General features: G+C 44.1%; 1 protein-coding gene across 1 annotated transcript in view; it reads left to right on the top strand.

Annotated features, from left to right (window-relative positions):
- The first annotated feature begins 4,314 nt into the window (after positions 1 to 4,314).
- The window catches only part of SPIN1 (spindlin 1), a 67,023-nt gene continuing 48,589 nt past the window's right edge, over positions 4,315 to 22,748 (top strand). Inside the window, 1 exon segment of the mRNA XM_067041053.1 lies at positions 4,315 to 4,334. The gene's annotated coding sequence lies outside the window, so the exon portion shown is untranslated.

Here is a 22,748-nt window from a genome sequence, read left to right on the forward strand (position 1 = left end):
AACCTAAGTTTGTATTGTCAATTCCTCACAAATTTATTTTTTCTTTGTCTAAAAGTATAAAATCTGCCTGCTTTGGTCACCTCATAGATCCCATTTCTATGAGGCCTACATGTGCATGAATTAAAATTTGTTTCTTTTTCTCCTGTTCATCTGTCTTGTGCTAATTTTGTTATTAGTCCACCCACAAGAACTCAAGAGGAGTAAAGGCAGAAATTTTCCCCTCTCCAACAAGGTGAGGACACTAGAGAGGGCACGGTGTGGGGGGTGGGGGGAGGCAGCGGGGGAGGGGGAAGGGGTCAGAAGCCAGGGTGTTGGATTTAGGTCTGTGTGTGGCTCCTGCAGAGCCTGCAGAAGCACCTCTGGCAAACCTGGGTTTTTTCCCTAACTGGTTACTTCCCCTCGAAGAAAAACTTCTGCACTGAGGCTGTGAAACAAACTTGGGGGAGCTGGCTACAAACCACACTGGTCTTCTATAGAGTCTTTCATGAACCACATCTCTCACCAGGCTCTAGTCCAAGCAGTAGAGATACAGCAGAAAATAGAAACAAAGGTGTGCCCTCCGGAAGTTCAGAAGAAGACACAATGTGACAGAGGGTGATAAGAGGCTTGGAGAATCCATCCTCACTCATTCCAGCCTCCTGTAGCCCCAAGCGGGGTAAATACCTGGAGAGGTGCCAGGCACAGCCGACCCTGCCTTTGCCTGAGCATTCCTTACCTCTTCTTCCTTTTTGGCCCCACTGCTGGCCATCCAGGTAGGTTCTGGTCACCTCTGCCCTGGATGACAGCCCTAGATCTCATGCTTCTCCCTGTAGAATATGTGCATTAATGTGGCTCTAGAGATCCAGAGATCTGGCCCCAGAGCCACTGGAGAAGAGTGGCTTCTGTCCTAGTGAGGCCACCATCTTCTCAGGATTCACATATTAGGGCTGCCTAACCAGCATAGCCATAACCTATAGCCACAAGTAGGAGTGTAGGTTATGCCACAATAGATTTACCAATTGTTAACCTTCTGCTACGTTTGCTTTACCTGTATAACAGCATAAGCCACAATCATAATGAGGGCCATTATGTTAGACTTATAAGCCCTGAGTGCTCCCAGTTCAATGACCTTTGTCTCCACTGCCCGGGGACAGCAGGCTATAGCACCCAGTTGGGAGTTGACCCAGGTAAACACTGGGGAGAGAGCATCCTTACTTACAAGGTGACTGGTGGCCTATAAGGCTCACTCACCTAAGAGGTTAAGTTAATACAAAGAATCATGCCTATGGCGTGGGGTACATACTGAATATTTTTTGCTGTGTTGAATAACTGAATAATCCTGTAATAAATATAACTAATTTAAAAAGGCTCCTGAGGATCAGTTTCCTATGATCCATCAATGTCAGTGGGGTGAATATACCAAGGTTCACTGTGGGTTCATCTCTGGGGCAGAAATTCCCTTCTCCCCAAGTAGGATCCCTGGGACCCAGCATTAAAAGAGACATAGGCCTTGTGTAAGTTGAAACTTTTAACACGCCTGTTTATATTTGCCAGCAATATAGTTCCTGCAGGATGAAAAATACATGCAGGCCCTTCTGACCTAATCTCCAGAAGTCCAGTGTGGTTGAAAAACTGTATAGAAATTAAGTTTCTGGAAGTGCTTAGTTAGCAAGTTGGAAGAGAACAGAGGCTGCCTGGGAAGTTGAAGCAATTTGGCTTATTTAGCATTCCAGAAATTCACAAAATACTTCGTATTCCACTTTTCTAACTTGTTATTTTGAAAAATTTCAGTCTCCCAGAAAAGTTCAAAAAATTGCAGAATTAAAACATATATACCCATCACTTAGATTTACCAACTGTTAACCTTCTGCTACGTTTGCTTTATCTGTATATAAAATACATGTGTTTCTGAGCTATTTGAAAGAACATTGTAGCCACCACAACTCTTAAAATAATTCATCACACAACTCCTAAGAACAAGGACGTTCTCAAACATAGCCATTATCACAGTGAAACATTTAACAGACTAAAGAATACTCTCTTTAATATATTTTCCATCAAGTTCTCCAATTATCTCCCAAATCTCTTTCATAGCTTCTTTCCTTCAATCATGCAATGGATTTGGTTGTGGTCTCTTATGTTTGAACTTATTCTTAGCTTTTCTGTGTTTTTCTTGATGTTGATTTTTTGAAGAGTCTGGTGGAGCTGTTTTGCAAAATGTCTCTCACACTGGATTTGTCAGATTTCTTCCCCTGTGACTAGCTTCATTTTAAACCTTTTTGGCAGATATACATGGGTGACGTAAAACCTCATTTTTGACATTCAGCATGCTAGCAAGTAAGGCTTCTGAGGGCCGTTGAGATATTTTTAGCAGGAAGACTAGTAGTTGCCTTCTCTGGAGTGTGGCCCTTTCTGACATAGGGCTGGCTGACCTCCCCGGCCTGTGCATTCCTATTTTTTTTTTAAGAAAATATATTTTTTTAATTAATTTCTTTTTTTTGGGGGGGGGGCTGCATTGGGTCTTCGTTGCTGCACGGCTGTCTCTAGTTGTAGTGAGCAGGGCCTGCTCTTCGTTGTGGTGCATGGGAAGCCCATTACGGTGGCTTCTCTTGTTGCGGAGCACCAGCTCTAGGTGCGTGGGCTTCAGCAGTTGTGGCTCGTGGGCTCTAGAGCGCAGGCTCGTTCGTTGTGGCGCACAGGCTTTATTGTTCATGGGATCTTCCCAGACCAGGGCTCGAACCCATGTCCCCTACATTGGCAGGCAGATTCTTAACCACTGCGCCACCAGGGAAGTCCTGGCCTGTGCATTCTTGATAGCTCCCAGTGATCATCACTAGAGGCCAACTTTAAAACAGGGGTTCTCCAGTGTTGGAGGGGGTAGGACAACATATTTGGCTTTGTCTGGAGACATTTTTGGTTTTCATGTTGGAGGAGGGGGTTTGCTACTGGAACCTACAGGGTAGAGGCCAGGGATGCTGCCAAACATCTCCCTTAAAAAAGTTACCTGACCCCAAATGTCAACAGTAGCGAGGTGGAGAAATCCAGGGGATGCCACTAAAATGTTCCAACTACTGACTCCTTGGCACCTGCCTCCTTCCATTTCTCCTTGTTTCTGAAATGCTCCACCACTGTCTGCATCATAAACATTAAACATAAAGGAAAGTAACAATTTCTCAACACTTCCTACTGGTAAGTACAGCGACACACTTTTGTATATCTGTAACTAAATTGGCCCTCTACTTGGCCTGTGAACTTGTAGCTCTTGCCAAGTGTGTCATCTGAGATGGGCACTTTAATTGTTCCAACAGGCACGTAGAAATCTTACTTGGAAAAAAAAGGTGCCAGTAAAATCCCAAAGAGTATTGCTAACTGACAACTGTCCTGAAGGTTAAATACACAGTGCTTTCCAATAATACGTCTGTCATTTGACCTGACAACATTCGGGGAGGCGGTTTATTACGAAGTGACTGCGCTTTTGCACTCGAGGAACCACGTCCGCCCAGCGACTCGCTGTTGGACACCGGGCTGGTGGGAGGAGAGGGCTGGGCGGGAGTCGGGAGATGAGAATGTGGGGAGAGGAGAGTCCCAAGCCAGGGCTTGGAGGGGGCAGAACTCCAGGCTAGGGTAGGGGTTCAGACCCGGGGTTTAGCCTCCAGGTACGGCACTCCGCAGGAATCAAAACTGTTCTGGACGCTTCCTTCCTCTCCCCGTCCTCCTGCAAACAACCTGACACTCAAAGGGCATCTTGGCTGAAACAGAACTCAAACAAGTTCACGAGTAACCGTGGGAATGCCTGGCTCCTGACTTCCGTGGAGAGCCGAGCGAGTTCTCCAGTTTGTGGTGGGGGCGGCGCACAGGGAGAGAGTGCAGGGTCAAGCGCTGCAGAGCTCACCCTCCCCCGCCAGGTAGGGCAGGTGAGTGGGCGAGGCCCGGGTCCGTGCCGCGGTGGCGCAGTGCGGCGGAGGGGTCCGCGCGGAAAGCCGGACGGCACTGGACGCTCTGCTCTCTCTGCGGCCACGGCTCAGCCAGTGGAGGGCCTTATCACTGTATCCTGCTTTATCCAAAGGGGCGGCGTGCAACGCAGGTCGACTTGCTGCTTAAACTCAAGGACAAGGAGGGACAGTCATTCAGTGAAAGCCCTCCCACCGCGCGAAAACGAAACTTCCAAGAATGCCAGACTTCCGTTGCGACCGCGCCGCCCCTCTCCCGGGGCTCCGGGCACTGAACTCCGCCTCTTCCAGCGCGCAGCTGGGGCGCAGCCAGGCCCCGCCCCCAGGTGAGAGCCGCGCCCGGCTTCTCCCCGCCGCCAGGCCCCACCCGGCGCCAGGCCCTGCTCCGCTCTGTTCCGCGGCCAGGTGAGTGGTGCCAGGCCAAGGCCTGCTCTGCCACCAGGCCCCGCCCCACCTCCCTGCCCTCCCCCACTCAGTCCCGCCCCACCACCAGGTGAGCAGTCTTAAGCCAAGTCCGCGGGGCCCCGCCCGCCGCCCCCTAGGCCCCTCCCACCGACTGCAGCGCCTGCGTAGTACGGCCCGTTGGGCCGGGGCCGGGCGGCTCGGCCGGTGCAGTCGGCGGGCGCAGTGCGCGTGCGCCGTGCGGCCGGGGGCGGGCGGCGGCGGCCGCGGAGCGGGGGCGGGGCGGCGCCGTCTGGCTCGGTTGGGCCGGGGCGGGAGCGCGGCGCGGGACGGCAGGGCCCGCGGGCTGCCGACGGCGGCCTAGGTGGCCAGCAGGTGAGGTCCGTGCGCTGTGGAGAAGCGGGCGCCGCAACGGGGTCGCGGGCGGGGCGCGCTGAGGGACGGTGGCGCCCGGGGAGCAGCGGGCCGAGGCGCATTGTCCGGGCGGCGGGTGGCGCCTGCACAGCGCCCCCTGCCGGCCGGGCCGCGGGAGGGGGCCTCGGGCTCTGACCGCTCGCCTTTGTTCGCCGCCCCCGCCAACATGGCCGCCGCCCCCGGCCAGGCCGGTCGGCCCCGCGCGCTTTGTTCCGGAGACCTCGGCACACAGTGGGCGGGGGGCGCGGGGCGTGGGGGGAGATGCGGCCGGCCCTGGCGGGGGGCGGGGCGGGGTGAGTGTTGCATAACCCGGGCTGGGCGGGGAGGAAGGAATGGGACCCTCGGGGCTTGAGGGGGAGGGGTTCGAGTCCCCTGGGTCGGGGGTGGGGACTGTATCCCTGGTTGGGTGGGAGGGCATGTAAAGGGGGGAGGGGAACGGGCCCTCGGGGTGTGGGGAGGGGCTGGAGTGGAGGGTGGGAAGGAGGTGGGGGAGGGAATAGGGACTGCCCTCCGGAGCGAGAGAGAGGGGCTCTGGACCGAGACGTCAGAAAGGGGAGGGGGTTCTCCGGGTTCGGGACCCCCCCCCCCCGAGGCCTGGCGCTGGTCTCCCACCCAGGGCTGTGTACCTACGACGGCGTAGCCTCCCCGGTGGTTGCCCTGGGTCCTGCAGCAGTAGGCTTCGTGGAGAAGGTGGTTTTTCGGGGCTCCCCGTAACACCCCCCCGCATTTCCACCGCCCCCTTGGCTGCCTGTCCACGCGCCCTGGTCATCTCTGCGCGGGACTGGCAAACGGCGGGGTTTCTACGCACACACACACACACACACACACACACACACACTTTTCTTTTTCATCACGAGTGACCTTGAACGCATTCCGCAAGCATTTGCTGAGATTAATTGCGCGGCGCGGAAACTGCGCAGTATCTTCGGTTTGGCTCTGTTCATCTTTCCAACTGCGGATGCGTCCTCGACTTTATCGGATTCGATTTTAGTGATGGCCTCAGCAATAAATGCCACGAAATAGGCACCCCAAATCTGTTTACGCATTTGCTTTACGTTTATTTGCTATTTATGATTTGTGGATTGGGGTTCCTGGTTTTGGAGAGGGTTTTCCATGCATGTTGAAGTAGCAAATACGGATTTGCTGTACGTTAAAAAGCAACACCAAATACATTTAAGTGTTAACGGATTACACTGTATAACGTGACTTGTGCCAAAGACGACATACCTACCAAAATGCGAATTCCTATATAACTTCTGTTGGAATTTTCTGGAAGGAACTCTGCGGTCTGAGAGCATTGATGGAGTACAGTAATTGCTTTCTACACAGCTTTTGTTAGGAAGTGAAAACTAAACCTACACTTGAGGGTGTATACCAGGACAGATTGAGTTTGTGAACATTCTTAAAGGTTGTGAACTTTCAGAGGCTGTGAAATTTCAGATGGGGGTCATGTGAAATGAGGAGGCTTCTCCCTCAACCCCCCAACCTTGGTTAATGGGAAAATACCAAAAAATTGTAGTAGCTACTGGTTTACAGAACCTTTATTATCAGACTTGATAATTAAATGTAAGTTGCTAAATATGTCAAAATTATGGGTAATAGATGTGTGTTTATTGTGAGAAATAAAATAGAATTTCTTTATTTTGACTCTTGAGTAGCAAAATGGTTATTTTTTTAAAATATTTATTTATTTGTTTATTTTGGCTGTGCCGGGTCTTAGTTGTCACACACAGGATCTTTACTTGTGGCATGCGAACTCTTAGTTGAGACATGTGTGCAGGATGTAGTTCCCCACGCAGGGATCGAACCCGGGCCCCCTGCATTGGGAATGCGGAGTCTTACCCACTGGACCACCAGAAGTCCCACAAAATGGTTACTTTAAAATGCCGTGAAATGGGTAAGGAAAAGAGGCCCTCAGTCATCTCTATGATTAACTTAGCATTCTTTTTTTAAGATTTTCTATGGGCCCCAGAATTTTGATGGTACTGTTTCTGACAGTACCTTTATTTACCAATTCAGTCCACAGTAACAATATTTACTTAGTTTGGGAATATATATCTGAAGCAGTGTTTAAGGTGGTATTCTTGGTGATACTAGTGCTAAGAAATGCTAGAGGAAGAAGGGGTTCTTGGTTACCTTAGTTTGGGAAACAATGCTTTGTCCTTTTTCTTCTCCCCAAGGGTCACAATTCACATTATCAGGTTAAGGGCTCTGAGAAATAGTACCAGCAGTGTTTTCCATATTTGGCCCCAGATCCCTTCTTGTTTTGTTTTTCGTGTAATATCTAGTAACACTCTTGAAATCCAGGTAATGGTGAAATGTTGGTCATTGGTGTCCTTACCGGTAATGGTACCACTCCTGTAAATTGTGGACTGGGAGGTTGATGTGATTTGTGTGTGCCTGTGCATCCTATGGGCAAGAGTACCTCAGATTTGGCTCTTATCACACTGATAGTGTATAATTATGGGTTATTAATTTGAGGTCTTATGTAGAAGAAATTTAATTATGTAGTGTTCTCACTTCCCAATGACTTACCTGATTGCATACAGTTAAACTCCACTGGCTGCACTCCTTAGTTAGCATTTCTTCCGCTTGTATGTTAGAAACACATAAAAAGGATACTGTTGTTCCTGAAGAATTACTGTGGATTATTTTAGAGATTAAAAATAATGCTGTTGGGTATTTCTTTTGAATTAGCTGTTAGCAGGATTCTAATTTGCTGAGAAAGAACAGTTAATATGTATCATGTAAATACTTTCTTATATTTATTAGATGCTTTTTTTTTTTTTTTTTTTTCCTTTTCGTTGAATGGAAAGAAATTGTAAGCAGGGAATCAATTGTGAAAAGGATAAGAGCTCTGGAGTTGGACATGGAGATCGAATGGCCTTCAGCTCAGAAGAGTCTGGGTTGAAATCCAGCCACACTCCTTACTGGTCCAGAGCCACATACATGATTCATCACATAGCCTTTTGAAGCTTTCTATTCCTTAACTGTAAATTGGGATGAAACCTATCATATAAAGCTATTATGAGAGTTAAATGCAATGCATTTGTAGAGTTCCCAGTACAGTTCCTGAAGTGCAGCAGATGGTGCCAGTCATTGTTGATTTCCTTCTCCATCCTGCTTTTGAACTTTGCTATAGTTATTAGCATATTTTTTTCAACATCAGGTTGCTTAGTTGTGCTCGTCTTCAGTTAAATTTTTTTTATACATTTATTTATTTATTGGCTGCGTTGGGTCTTCGTTGCTGCACATGAGCTTTCTCTGGTTGTGGTGAGCAGGGGCTACTCTTTGTTGCGGTGCATGGCTTCTCATTGCAGTGGCTTCTCTTGTCGCAGAGCACAGTCTGTAGGTGCGCAGGCTTCAGTAGTTGTGGCATGCGGGCTCTAGAACACAGGTTCAGTAGATGTGGCACATGGGCTTAGTTGCTCCGCGGCATGTGGAATCTTCCCAGATCAGGGATCAAACCCATATCCCCTGCATTGGCAGGCGGATTCTTAACCAGTGCGCCACCAGAGAAGTCCCAATTAAATTTTTAATTAAATCTCTACTGGGTGCTTATTATATGGCCTTAAAATTGCCATAAGTCGTGTATGGACGTAATACATAAAGATGTGCCCTCAGAGACCTTACAGCTTGGTAGGGAAGATACCCACACATATGATGAGGAAATTCTATGCTGTTGATATATGGGAAGAGAAGGTGATGTTCCAGGAGGGTTAAGAATATAGATTAGGAGAGTAAAAAAAGTCTAGATGGAGGGACAGCAGGAACAGAGTCCTGAAGAGAGTGTTTGAGACCATTCTGGATTTGAATTACAACTAAAAGTTTGCCCTGTATTATCGGTTACTCCTGTGTGACTGATTCCTAGGGTTCCTGGACGTCATAAATTCTCTGTGGGTATTGATCATACCACTGCTGACACCACTTAGAATTTGTCATGGCCAGTCTGTCTAGGGTTGAATTTGGGGCGAGATTTTAAATAATTGTACATATCACATTATGGTGGTTGGTGTTTATCCTAAAGGTGAGGGGAGCCATTGAAAGGCATTAAACCATATGAAAGGTGCATTGGAGGAATCTGCCAGTGTAGGAGCTCTAGTTTACAGAGTGTAGCCTGTTCAAGAAGGCAGATGAAGTCATTTGAAGCAGGGGCAATTTGTCTGGAGTCCCTAGAATGTTAAGTGTGTTGACTTTTTGGGGGGTGGGTGGTAGAGGGAGGAAGGATCCATTCATTATGGATATTGTTTTATTCAAATTTTGAGAGAGTAAATGAAGAGGTTAATAAAGCATTTTCATACCATTTTAGATGTTTTTAGATTGTAGTAATAAGGCATGACAACTTTTTAAACTTAGATTATATTTGTTTGTGTTGTTCAGCTTGCTTATAGTTATATCCTTATAACCTAGGTTTAATTTTTTGGACCTGTCTGCAAATGATCCATGTATTTATCTATAGATGAGCTATATACTTACAGACACGTATGTATGACCTGTATATCTATCTGTATATTAACTAATTATATATCTAAGTTAATATTCCTAGTGTGAGTTTTAGGTCCTGACACAGGATAGGAATGTTCTTTTTCCTATGTACAGGGTTGATTTGTTGTTGTTTCTTTTTGCTTTCTCTCTTTCAGGATCACTGTGGATACAAGGAATTTTATGTATTTGGTGTGTTTTAATCAAGTAGTCATCATTCCCTCAGCTTGTTCTAATTTGGGCATGGCTTGGTCCTTTCAAACTAGTTCTCTTCCCTTGGATGCGACCCCATTAATCTTTGAACTTTCTTGCTCATGTTACAAGATGTCTTAGACTCACTTTGTGCTTTTCCTGCCCAATATCTAGCAGCCAGTTGTTTTAGCTCTTTTTATCAGGCAGTGGAATTTAGATAACAAAATCTGGTGCTCTTGTGTCCTTTACTGCTACTGAGATGCCCTTGCTTTCATTGGATAGGCTTGGGAAATAATAAATTTTGATTTTGTGTTGATATTTCCAATTCACATTTAACTTTATAGGGTTTTTACTTTGGCTTTATCCTTTCTTCTCTAATGTTAAAAATTTGCATTCTTAGCAACAATAGTTACTTTCCTTTATCCTACAGTATAAATATAATAGTTTGAAAACATTAATAACAGTGGAGTGATTGTAGGTTTGTATTTTATTCTCCTTGTTTTAAAAATGTATCCATGCAAGGATGTACAGTTGACATTCTGAATTATAAAATCATTTGAAAACATTTTCCCTCTGATTTTGTAACCAATTTGATCATTAGTTTGGTTTATTTGAATGAAATCTTTAACTTTTAAGGATTTCTTTAACGTTTTAATGTATTTTTTCAGTGTGTAAAACATTTATATAGCTCCAGAATCAAAGCTGCATTACAAAGGTACGTTCACATTCTCCCTTTTCTTCCTATCTCTGCACTGTTCCCCTCCTGTCCCACTTTTATTAGTTTCTGGTTTATTTTTCCACTGTTTTATTTTTGCAAATATAAGCACAAGTATGTTTTTTACCTGCCTTTCTTAAAAAGAAGTTTGTGTACACTGTTGTTTCTTTCCTTTTACTTAATATATTCTAGAGATCACTTTGTGTACACTCTTTTCCATTCATTTGTGCTTGTAGTTCATTTCCTAATTATGAACACTTGGGTTGTTTATATTCCGTTGCTGTGAATAACCTTGTGGATGTATTGTTTTGTATTTGTGCAGGTACAGTTTCAAGATAGTGGGATTGTTGGGTAAAAGGTAATTATGTTTGTAATTTGTTAGTGTCAGAAATTACCTTTGAAAAAGGCAGATCTGATTATGTCACCTTTTATGTAAAACCCTCAGTGGCTTCCCGTTGCTTTAAGGACAGAACTTCAAAACGTGGCCTTAAGGGTGTGCATATTTCTTATCCTTCGGGGCCTTGACCTCACCTGTACCATATCTCCCTTTGCTTTCCTTGCTCCAGTCACGCAGGTCCTTCTCACATCTCCTGTGCCCATCCTCATCTCTGCCACCAGGGAGTGTGGCACTTGTTCTTTCCCTCTTCCTGGAATGCTTTTCTGTCCGGGTTTCATTTAGAGCTTGTTTCAGGCATCACTTTTTTATGGAATTCGTTTTGTGTGAGTTTGCACTTTTTTTTTTTGCAGTATGCGGGCCTCTCACTGTTGTTGCCTCTCCCGTTGCGGAGCACAGGCTCTGGATGCTCAGGTTCAGTGGCCACGGCTCACGGGCCTCTAGCCGCTCCACGGTATATGGGATCTTCCCAGACCGGGGCACGAACCCGTGTCCCCTGCATCGGCAGGTGGACTCTCAACCATTGCGCCACCAGGGAAGCCCTGCACATTTTATAATGAAGGTAGAATAGGGAACTTCGACATATCCATCACTTGCTACAGTAAGTAACAGTTTTCTTGACTTTACTGAAGTCAAGTTCTTCTATTAGAGACATTGTTGTCCTTCCTGGTGCTTATCAAAATTACAGGGTTACATTTGTGCACATGATTTAATGGATTTTTGTTTTCTCAAAAAGGCTGAGCTTCATTAAAGCAGAGATTCTTCTTGTTTTTGTCCATAATTACTTTTCTAGTCCTTAGTTCAGTACTTGGGTTGTGAGTGCTCAGATTCCCTGGGCAGTAGCTAGAATTGTCCAAGGGCAGGTTGAGGCTGTGTGGTTAAATGTGTGGTCTGCTGCACAGGGGTCTGTCAGACAGTCTTATTCAGGGATCTCAGTTAACAGTGTAGGAGCTGACGATGCAGCTCGTTGATAAGGCTGTTGTTTGTGTGCCTGCCTGATGCTGGAGTTTGCAGTCCATTAGGACAGGCATTTGAGAAAGGAAGGTGGATGTACAGTGGGGGAGAACCCAGGCTGGAAGCCACAGCAAGACAGATGGAAAGCTGTGTCAGTTCTGTTAACTCTGACCTTGGTTGTATGGATATCCTGAAAGAGCTGGCCCTTTGTCATGGAGGTAACCACACGCACTTGGCCCAGGAGGCAGAGACTCTCAGGAAGCCTGGAGGAAGGTAGAGTTGTTGTTGCAGCCTCGCATCATTGAAGCAAATGAAGCAAAGCAGTTGGTGCAGGCTGCAGATGTCCTACCAGATGTGTGCCCCTTCACGTGCTCCCTCCACCTGCTGCACAGTAGTCTCTCTTGTGGCCCGCCCAATCTAGAAACAAATGGGAGTGGAAATCTTGGGGAATGTGATTTAGCCTAGCCAAGTGAAAACGTTGCAAGGCAAAGAGATGAGTTCAGGGTTTTAAATTACCAGGTCAAGTTCCACATAAGGGACCTGAAAGTTTCAACGACTGCCCTAAAACTGCAAATTGAATTCCCCGTTTGTAAGTGAAAACATTGGTTGGTTAGGAATGGGATCCTGAAAATTGGATTAGAGGCATATAGTCAGATTGTGATTTAGCTGGAGACCTTGAACACCTAAATTCTGCTGGGCTACCTTTCCCAGTAGAAGCAGACTTTCCATCCCTTGCCTGAACTTAATCTCCCTTTGCCTGAAAAACCTGCATTTGGCTTCCCCTAGGACCATCCCAGGAGGCCCCAAAGGATGAGGTGCAAATTGTGACCCATGAAGAGGTAGGCCTACCCTCCAAAAGATTGTCTCATTTGCCATGAGAGAAATAGGAACCTGGGGAATATTTATGGGAATGGATGTTAAGGGTGTGAGTTGAAGGTGAAGGGAATGTAAAGTTGGGTTAGGCCAAATTTATTGATGTGGACCCATAAGGAGAGATTCTGGATTCAGTGTTACAGCTTGAGGGCTTAGAAAGGGCTCTGGTTGGTTGATTGCCTGAAACGAACCAAAGGGTGGCCTGTACTAAGTGGAGTTGAGATGCCAGAACTACCTTGGTATACTGTAGAGGAAGATATCCAAAGGCTTAGGGAGATTGCAGTGTTGGAGTGGATTTGTCATGAAAGACTTACCCTTCCTGGAAGGTTCACAACTCAGGCCTTATCCCACAGCCATAAGACATCTGCAAGACATCTGCACATTTGGTACGATAAGCCCCAGTATCCTTGAGAACTCTGGTCACTCTTCTCTGTAGATCAGAAATCACAGTGGGATCTGCTGGCACTGAACTGGGATCTGTAAATGCTGTGGTGACAGTTGGATCCTGGGTTGTCAGGTCTATTAAATGGTCTTTTTTATTTAGAATCAATCTCTGGGTTGTAACTACTGGTAATTTTTTGTGTACTCTGGTATTTTTGTGTAACCCTATGAAGTTTTTCCTTAAATTGACTCAGTAAAAGATAAAAGCAATTTTATGTACCTTTCGTTCATAATTACTTTTCACCACAAGTTTTAGTCCATAAAGTAGGGTTCATCTAAAATACATTAGCCTTTAAATATATAATTTAAATTATATATTTGGTGGAATTCCACCAAATTAAAATTTGGTGGAATTCCACCAAATTATAATTTGGTGGAATCTTTTTAGAAGGTGGCGTCATTGAAACAATATAAAATGCCTGTACTCTGTTTGGCCTAGCAATTCCACTGCTAGGAATTTATGGTATAGATGTATTTGCACAAATGTACAAACCTGTATGTGTAAGATTTTTCATTATAGCAGTGTTTGTGGTAGTGAAAAATTAGAAACATCTGTCTAATGTTGAAGTTAATACTAAAGTAAGTGATCTTTATATCTATACACTAGAATGTTCTTCACTTAATATTAAAAATAAGAGGGAAATAAAAATAAGAGGAAAAAATTTCCTATACTGCATGGAAAATGTAATGTTTAGTAAGAGAAGCAAGTTGTAGAATTTGCATATGTCATTAGATTCACAGCAATCTTTTAACAGTGGTTACCTCTGAGGGATGTGAGAATGATGAAGGAAGGAGGAGGAGGGCTCCATGTAAACAGTCCGGCTGCATACAGCTTCTTTTTTTTTTTTTTTAATTTAATTTTTTTTGAATTTTTGAATTTTATTTTTTATACAGCAGGTTCTTATTAGTTATCTATTTTATACATATTAGTGCATATGGGTAGCTTCTTAATCTGAGTGAATAGTAAGTAGCAAATTCCTCTTTGGTTTAAGGATAGCTTACTTTTCAGAGTCTTGCCTTGGTTTTTCTTTTTTTCTTTTTTTTTTGGTGAAATGTACTGAAAGTACAGAAGTAGTTACAGATCCATGGATTGTGACATACCAACCATGGAACTCTACTCTTTTTTTTTTTTTTTTTTTTTTTTTGTGGTACGTGGGCCTCTCACTGCTGTGGCCTCTCCCGCTGTGGAGCACAGGCTCCGGACGCGCAGGCTCAGCGGCCATGGCCCACGGGCCCAGCCGCTCCTCGGCACGCGGGATCCTCCCGGACCGGGGCATGAACCCGTGTCCCCTGCATCGGCAGGCGGATTCTCAACCACTGCGCCACCAGGGAAGCCCTCTACTCATTTTGATATTAATTTCATTCACTTGGTCATGTATAGTTGTAGTTTGTTTATTCATGTAATGATTTATTCATGTATTATCCATGGTAGTAGTTCATTCTCCTGTTGATAAATATTGGGTTGTTCCCAGTTTGAGCCTGTTGAGGTCCCCCAAGGACAAGAAGACAACAAGTTGGGTTTAGATTTTGCTGTATTGGGAGAAATACTTGTGAGAAAGCCAACAGCCCCTTGCAGGACTGATATATGTAGAGGAGGAAGAGGTTGGAGGGAACGTTTTGTACGATAAGTCTTCGGACTTCAGTGCAGTCCTGGGAAAGTTTAAGCAAAGCCAGTGACATGTCCTCCAGGCACAGTTGGGGTCAGAGGAGTTACTTGTCCTGCAGGGATGGACCTGCTTTAGCATCCTGCCTATGGCCAGTCATTGGCTAGAACAGCCTGTGGGAAGTGTTGGGCCGGGGGAATGGTGATGATGGATTCAGAACAGAGCAGCTCCCCATGTTAGGTGATCCAACAGGCTCATTTCCATGACTGTCACGGGACTCATGTGAGCAGACATGCTGTGAACATTCAGGTGCATGTTTCTTGTATGCTTTTTTGTTGGGTAGACTTAGGAGTAGAATTGTTGGGTCATATATTATGCCTATGTCCGATATTAGTAGATAATGCCAAACTTCCAGTGTGTGGATATACCTATCAGTTTCTATTCCAGCTACATCAGGGGTCCCCAACCCCCAGGCTGCAGACAGGTACCCGTCTGCGGCCTGTTAGGAACGGGCTGCACAGCAGGAGGCGAGTGAGCGAAGCTTCATCTGCTGCTCCCCATCACTTGCATTACTGCCTGAACCATCCCCCCCCCACCCCCGTCCATGGAAGAATTGTCTTCCACGAAACTGGTCCCTGGTGCCAAAAAGGTTGGAGACCGCTGGTGTAGAGCAAACAGAGAGCAGAGGGTGGGGGAGAAGGCAAGGGTGGAGAAAAGAGGGGCAGGGAATGGGTGGGGAGTGGGAATTTCTTTCATCTTAAGCAGCTAAGATTTCTAGGGTGGTTTGTAACCATAGCATACTCATTAACCCATCTTGTCAGATAAACTTTTTTTGTTGTTTTAAATACTTTATTTTTATTTATTTATTTATTTTTTTGTGGTATGCGGGCCTCACTGTTGTGGCCTCTCCCTTGCGGAGCCTGACGCGCAGGCTCAGCGGCCATGGCTCACGGGCCCAGCCGCTCCGCGGCATGTGGGATCTTCCCAGACAGGGGCACGAACCCGTGTTCCCTGCATCGGCAGGCGGATTCTCAACCACTGCGCCACCAGGGAAGCCCTAAATACTTTATTTTTAAGAGCAGCTTTAGGTTCACAGCAAAACTGAGTAGAAAGTACAGGGTTCCCCTGTACCCCCTGATCCCACACAAGTACAGCCTCCCCCATTAGCAGCATCCTGCACCAGATTGTACATTTGTTAGAATGGGTGAACCTACATTGACAACATCGTTATCATCCAAAGTCCATAGTTCACATAGGGTTCACTCTTGGTATTCTATATTCTGTGGATTTTGACATTTATAATATGTATCTGACATTATAGTGTCATACAGAATACTTTCACTGCTCTAAGAATCTTCTGTGCTGTATTTGTTTTTTTCTGATTTCTGTCTTCCATTGTGGTCATAATACTATATAATTAAAAGCTTATGAAATTTTTTGAAGCTTGCTTTATGGTCCAACATATGATCACTTTTTGTAAATGTCCTGTGTGTGCTTGGAAAGAATGTGCTTCTGTCTTTGTTGGATGCAGTGTTCTATATTTGTTAGTTCAACTTGGTTAATTGTGTTAAATTCTTCTACATCCTTAACTTTTTTCCTTTTCGTTTGCTGGTTGTATTGGTTAACAAGAGAAATGTATTAATACTCATATTTTGCATTTGTCTATTTCTCCTTTCTTGCGATAATTTTTGCTTTATCTATTTTGTGGCTATGTTACTAGGTGCTGGTGCATACAATCTTCAGCACTGTGTATTTTCTTTACCAGTTGAGTCTTTTAAAATAATTGTCTTTCCTTAAGGCAAAAGTGTTATTAGAGGTAAGGGTTGATTAGCTTAATATTAATGTAGCTGCATTATCTTTTCTGAGTAGTAGGTGCAGTGTATATCTTTTTTTTTTAACCTTGTACTTTCAGTCTTTGTACTGTGTTTTGGACGTTTCTGTTGTCAGCAGTATATAGCTGGGATTTAAAAAATCTAGTCTGACAATATTTCTTATAATTGGAGTGTTTAGTCTATTGATATTTAAATTTAACCCAACTGTTGACATAGTTGGGTTTAAGTATGTTATCTTAATAAGTGCTTTCTGTTTATTGTACCTGTTTTATGTATCTTTTACTCCTTTTTTGACTTTATTTGTTTTTTGTTTTTTGGTTTTTTTTTTTTTTTTTTTTGCGGTACGCGGGCCTCTCACTGTTGCGGCCTTTCCCGTTGCGGGGCACAGGCTCCGGACACGCAGGCTCAGCGGCCATGGCTCACGGGCCCAGCCGCTCCGCGGCACGTGGGATCCTCCCGGACCGGGGCATGAACCCACGTCCCCCGCATCGGCAGGCGGACTCTCAACCACTGCGCCACCAGGGAAGCCCTCTTGGCTTTCTTTGAATGACTTTTTTTTTTCCTCTGCTAACCTCAAGGTTACTTAAAACATGCATCTTTGACTTGTCAAAATCTAATATTTGGTTGTTTCCCCCTCTTCCTGGACACTTAAACTCCATTCATTTTAGTTTCACTTACATAGCACAGTTTGTGCTATTTTAATTCTGTGTATATTTTGTCTTAGGACATTATTAATTTGTACAGTAGTCATTTAGATTTACCCTTTTCATTGCTCTTTGTTCATTGTTGTAATTCCAGTCCAATCCAATTCCAATTCCATTTTCCTTCTGCCTGAAGAACACTCTCTATTTCTCCCCTGTTGTGTGACTCCTAATCGTGAATTCTTTGAGTATGTGTTAGTCTAAAAATATCTCAAATTGATTTTCCCTTTTGAAGGATATTTTTGATATGTATAGAGTTCTAACTTGTCAGTTTTCTTCTGAGGTGTTGAAAGAAGTTATTAAATTAGATTTTCAAGTTTCATTTTTGTTCTTAAGTAAACTGTCAGTTTAATATTTGCTGTCATGGATGGGATCTATCTTTTTTAACTTTGGGGTTTTTTTTTTTTTTTGGTCTTTGGTTTTCAACAGTTTTTATGATGTGTCGAGGTATATATTTCTTTTTATTTATATTTTGTGTTTATAGGTCTTACTGAATCTGTGGTAATGTTTTTTATTCTTTTGAGAAGTTTGCAGGCATTATCTTTTAAAGTATTTCTGCTGCCCTGTCCCCCCTACCCTCTACTCCATTTAAATGCATGTGAGACCTTCCCAGTCTCTTACCCTTTGCATGCTTTGTCCTGGGTATTTCTTCTGATCTCTCTTTGTTCACTAATTTTTAACAAGACCAACCTATTGATAATCTATCCATTGAGTTTATTGTATTTTTTCACTTCTGGAAAATCTGGTTCTGTGATAGTTTTCTACCATAGTTTTATATCTTATTTTTCTATCTCTGAACGTAATAGTCACAGCTATTTTATTTTTCATTTAATAATTTTATTTATTCCTGTAGCCTTCCCGTAGCTTAAAGTGATTTTGTAACTGCAACATCTGGTAGCCCAGTGGGTCTGCTTTTTTGTTGTTGTTTATCTGTCTTTTCTGCTAGTTTTTATTTTGTCTCTTTCTGGGCTAACTTGCATGGTTGCACATGTAGTAGATTACATTTTTTAAATCGTTTGAGATAATTTGGGGGTAGGATGATATTCCTAGAGAGGATTTATGCTTGCTCTGCCAGATGTCTGAGGGAGCTGGCAGCTTGGGATCATCTCTGCTAAGTTTTAGGGTAAAGAGGAGTTGCGGCTGGACTACTTCTTACCATTCCCCCAGCTCCCAAGAGCAATTCAGGATTCCATGTCATAGAGACGCGGGTTCACCAGCCCCCTCCTTCCTTTGGTAGTCCCTGGGTTCTGGTCTTTGGCCCCTCACCTTGCAAAATTGTTAGCCGTTAGCTGCTCCTTAACACTTGGCAGTTATTCTCAGGGAGAAAAGTGGCTGCATATGTGGGGTTTACCTACCACACTAGGTCCTGCCTCTGGAAGCACTGCTATCTTCAAGTTCTTTGATGCCTTCAAGCATATGGTTAGCGTATATGTCACTGTGTGTGTTCAAGTTTTTGTCACGGAAGTTTTCAGTCATATACAGTCGTTCCTCGATATCTGTGGGGGATTGGTTTTAGTATACCCAGAGGATACCAAAATCCATGGATACCAAAATCAAGTCCCTTACATAAAACGATGTAGTTTTTTGCATATAACCTATGCACATCCTCCCATATACTTTGTCATTTCTAAATTATTTATAATATCTAATACAACATAAATATTGCATAAATGGTTGTAAATGCAATGTAAAAGCTATGTAAATAGTTGCCAGTGCTTTCAGGAACTTTATGGAATTTTTTTTCCCCGAGATAGGTTGAATCTGTTGACGTGGAACCCACAGATAGGGAGGTTCACGTGAACTGTACAGTAGTCAAGAAAGTAGTGTAAAAGATCCCCCTTTGTCTCTGTGACACCATTCCAGTAACCTTCCTGACCTGATAGCTTCCTGACTTCTGGTATGGCAAGATGTTCCAGGCTCTTCATATATTTCCTCCCACTCACCTGGAATTAACTTTTTCTATAAGAAACCCTGCTTCCCAATAGTTTTTGTTAAGGGTGTTCTTTTAGATTTTATTTTGATATTCTAGCTTTCAGGAGAGTGGTCTAAATTACCATTCCATCACTACCAGGATTGTCCATTCTTTACATTGATTCCTGCAGGTGGCCTTTAAAGACACATCAAAGATTCAGGGTTGCTTTTTGGCAGGGGTTGTTGTGCCATGGATGTTTCTCAATCTGGTGAAACCTATGGATACCTTCTCAGAGTGTTTCTGAATACAGTAAATAAAATACAAGGGAGCAGGACTTCCCTGGTGGCGCAGTGGTTGAGAGTCCGCCTGCCAATGCAGGGGACGTGGTTTTGTGCCCTGGTCCGGGAAGATCCCACATGCTGCGGAGCAGCTAGGCCCATGAGCCATGACCGGTGAGCCTGCGCGTCCGGAGCCTGTGCTCCACAATGGGAGAGGCCACAACAGTGAGAGGCCCGCATACGGCAAAAAAAAAAAAAAAAAAAAAAAAATACAAGGGAGCAAAGAAGAAATGTTATATTTAAATAGTTATTAAAATATGAAAACAATGTTAATTTAGTAATATGGCTTTTTTTGTTAATATGTTAAGTGACAGATAAGACATACAGAAACAATTTCATATTTTAAGGTACTAAAGTGATATCTCTTGATGTTTATCAAAAAGTAAATTGAGGTGGTCTTTTATCTCCTTTCACATATTGATCAACAAATAATTGATGATAGGGAATACAAGAGAGCATAGTAGATCCGTGTGTCATAGCAGTGTAATCCTGACACACTAGCTACCCAGAGTGAGGTCAGACTTTATAGGCCGAAGCACTGTCCTCCGTAAAACTGACCTCACTACAGACACCAGCAATCAACTTGGTGGTCCACAGGCCACCCACATTTCTGACCACCTGGCTACGAATTCAGGGGTCCTCATGACCTTCTCATGTTTGATAATTAACTAGAACAACTCACAGAACTCAGGAAAGTGCTATACTTATGATACAGTTTCATTATAGCAGAAGAGGATCCAAATCCATGACCATCCAAAAGAAGAAGCACACAAGACAAGGTCTGGAAGGGTTTGAATGTGAATCTTCTAGTTTTCTTCCGTGGAGTCAGGAGTATCACTGACCTGCACATGGATATGTAATGGTGCATGGAGTTAGAGTATTGTTGATCAGGGAAGCTCTCTCCGGCTTCTGTGTCCAGAGTGTTTATTGGGGTTTCGTTATGTGAGCATGGCTGATTGAATCATTGGCCATGAGGTTGAGCTCAGTCTTAGCTTCCCTCCGTGAACGTTGGGCTGCTATCAGGGGATTCAAAGCTCCAATCCTCTAATCCCATGGTTGGTCTTTTTGGTGTGGCCAGCGCCATTCTGAGTCATCTTGTTAGCACAAACTATCTAGGGGCCCACCATAAATCACAAACACTCCTGTCATTTAGGACATTCCAACGATTTAGAAGGTACTTCCCAGGAACGGGGGTGGGGGTGGGGGCCAAGTCCAGCCAAACTCGTTGTTTTACAACAGTCACCAATTCTGTTGTCACAATTTGATGACTAATGCCCTGATGGCTGATCCACTCCAGTCATGTCTTGTTCTGTGGCAGGCCTCATAACTTAATTTAGAAGTAGTTGATGAGGGCTTCCCTGGTGGCGCAGTGGTTAAGAATCCACCTGCCAGTGCAGGGGACACGGGTTCAAAATCTGGTCTGGGAAGATCCCACATACCGTGGAGCAACTAAGCTCGTGCGCCACAACTACTGAGCCTGCGCTCTAGAGCCCACGAGCCACGACTGTTGAAGCCCACGTGCCTAGAGCCTGTGCTCCACAATAAGAAGCCACCGCAATGAGAAGCCTGCGCACCTCAAGGTAGGGTAGCCCCCATTTGCCGCAACCAGAGAAAAGCCTGCACACAGCCACAAAGACCCAATGCAGCCAAAAACAAACAAACAAACAAACAAACAAACACGAAGTAACTGATGAGCTTAAAAGCTGTTTTGAGATCTGTAATAAATGCAGTGGGGTGGAAAGATGTGTGATTTCTATAGAGAAAGTCAGGGATACTGGTAAAATAATGTGGTTTCATACGCTCATGATGGAAGGAAGTGCTTGTTATATAATTCAGGTGAAAGTTAGGAAAATGAAGATAGATTTTTCCCTCATCCAGATTCATGATTCTTGTGACTTTTGTCCATCCTTAAGAGCTCCTATATTAGAACTTGGTGGTTAGATGTCTCGTGATTTAAGCTGTTTAATAATTTTGTTTATATTGATATGAGAATTTGGGGCCCTGTGAAGGCCTTCAGATATACACTTGGTATGTACTATAGCCAAACACTGGGTAATTAACAATGCTGTGTTCAAACAGCCCTTCATTTTAATCTTGAGGTTTTAGCCAAAGGGACAACCCATGCTGGAGACCTCTAGAGCACTGTTTTTACATGCCATCCATTGAAACATTTGTGACTGGACTTTCTGGTAAATTCTTTTGGGTACTTAGGAAGGTTCTGAGTTGTAATACAATGTTTTTTCTTCCCAAATTTATAGAATCTAAAACTACTGACCCTTTTTCTCTCAACATTTTATTGTGAACATTTTCAAGCATATAGAAAAGTTGAAACGCAGTCGAACGTCTGTATACTCACCATCCAGATTCAGGAATTACAAATGTTTTGCCACCTTTTTTTCTTTTAAAAAAAATTATTTTATTTATTTATTTTTGGTTGCATTAGGTCTTCGTTGCTGTGTGTGGGCTTTCTCTAGTTGTGGCTAATGGGGGCTACTTTTGGTTGCAGTACTTGGGCTTCTTGTTGCACTGGCTTCTCTTGTTGTAGAGCACAGGGTCTAGGCGTGCGGGCTTCAGTAGTTGTGGCCCACGGGTTCCAGAGTGCAGGCTTAGTAGTTGTGGCACATGGGCTTAGTTGCTCCACGGCATGTGGGATCTTCCCAGACAAGGGCTTGAACCCGTGTCCCCTGCATTGGCAGGAAGATTCTTAACCATTGTGCCACCAGTGAAGCCTTACCACGTTTTCTTAATCTATTTTTAAAAATCACATCTTAGGAAATAAACTACAGACTTTTGAGTACCTACAGTAAATCTGTGTTGTTGCCACCAATTCCAAATTTTGCTGTTCTTCTCTCTCTGCTGTTGTTTTCCCCAAACTTTTTAAACGAAACTTGCTATACACTGAAAAGTTAAACCTATAGCTGAGTTATACCTGTATGTTTTCCATTGAGATACATTTGCTGACATTTTGTTACATTCACATTTTTTGTTGTTAAGCCATTTGAAAGTTGCAGTAAATTGCAGACATCATGATACTTTTAAAAATGAGGATTTTTTCTTGGTAACTACAATATCATAATTAAGAAATTAAGGGCTTCCCTGGTGGCGCAGTGGTTGAGAGCCTGCCTGCCGATGCAGGGGACGTGGGTTCGTGCCCTGGTCTGGGAGGATCCCACGTGCCGCGGAGCGGCTGGGCCCGTGGGCCATGGCCGCTGAGCCTGTGCGTCCGGAGCCTGTGCTCCGCAGCAGGAGAAGCTGCAGCGGTGAGAGGCCCGCATACCGCAAAAATAAATAAATAAATAAATAAATAAAAAATAAATTAAGAAAATTATTTCTTGTTTAATATTCAGGTCCTGTTCAGATTTTAGCTATATGTCATTTTTCACATAAATATTTGTGATAGCATACATTCCTCCCCACACTTTGAACCCTTTGTGATGACAACTTTAAGACACTTGTTGGCAGCCCAAACTTCAGCTTAACACTTGGTGCGTTTAGCCGTTTGTACTTTTCCACTAGTGTTGAGACTTCTTTGGAACATGGCACTTTTGCTTAAGCAGTTTTAGAA

This window comes from Kogia breviceps, chromosome 8, assembly GCF_026419965.1.
Source record: "Kogia breviceps isolate mKogBre1 chromosome 8, mKogBre1 haplotype 1, whole genome shotgun sequence".
Classification (NCBI taxonomy): Eukaryota; Metazoa; Chordata; class Mammalia; order Artiodactyla; family Physeteridae; genus Kogia; species Kogia breviceps.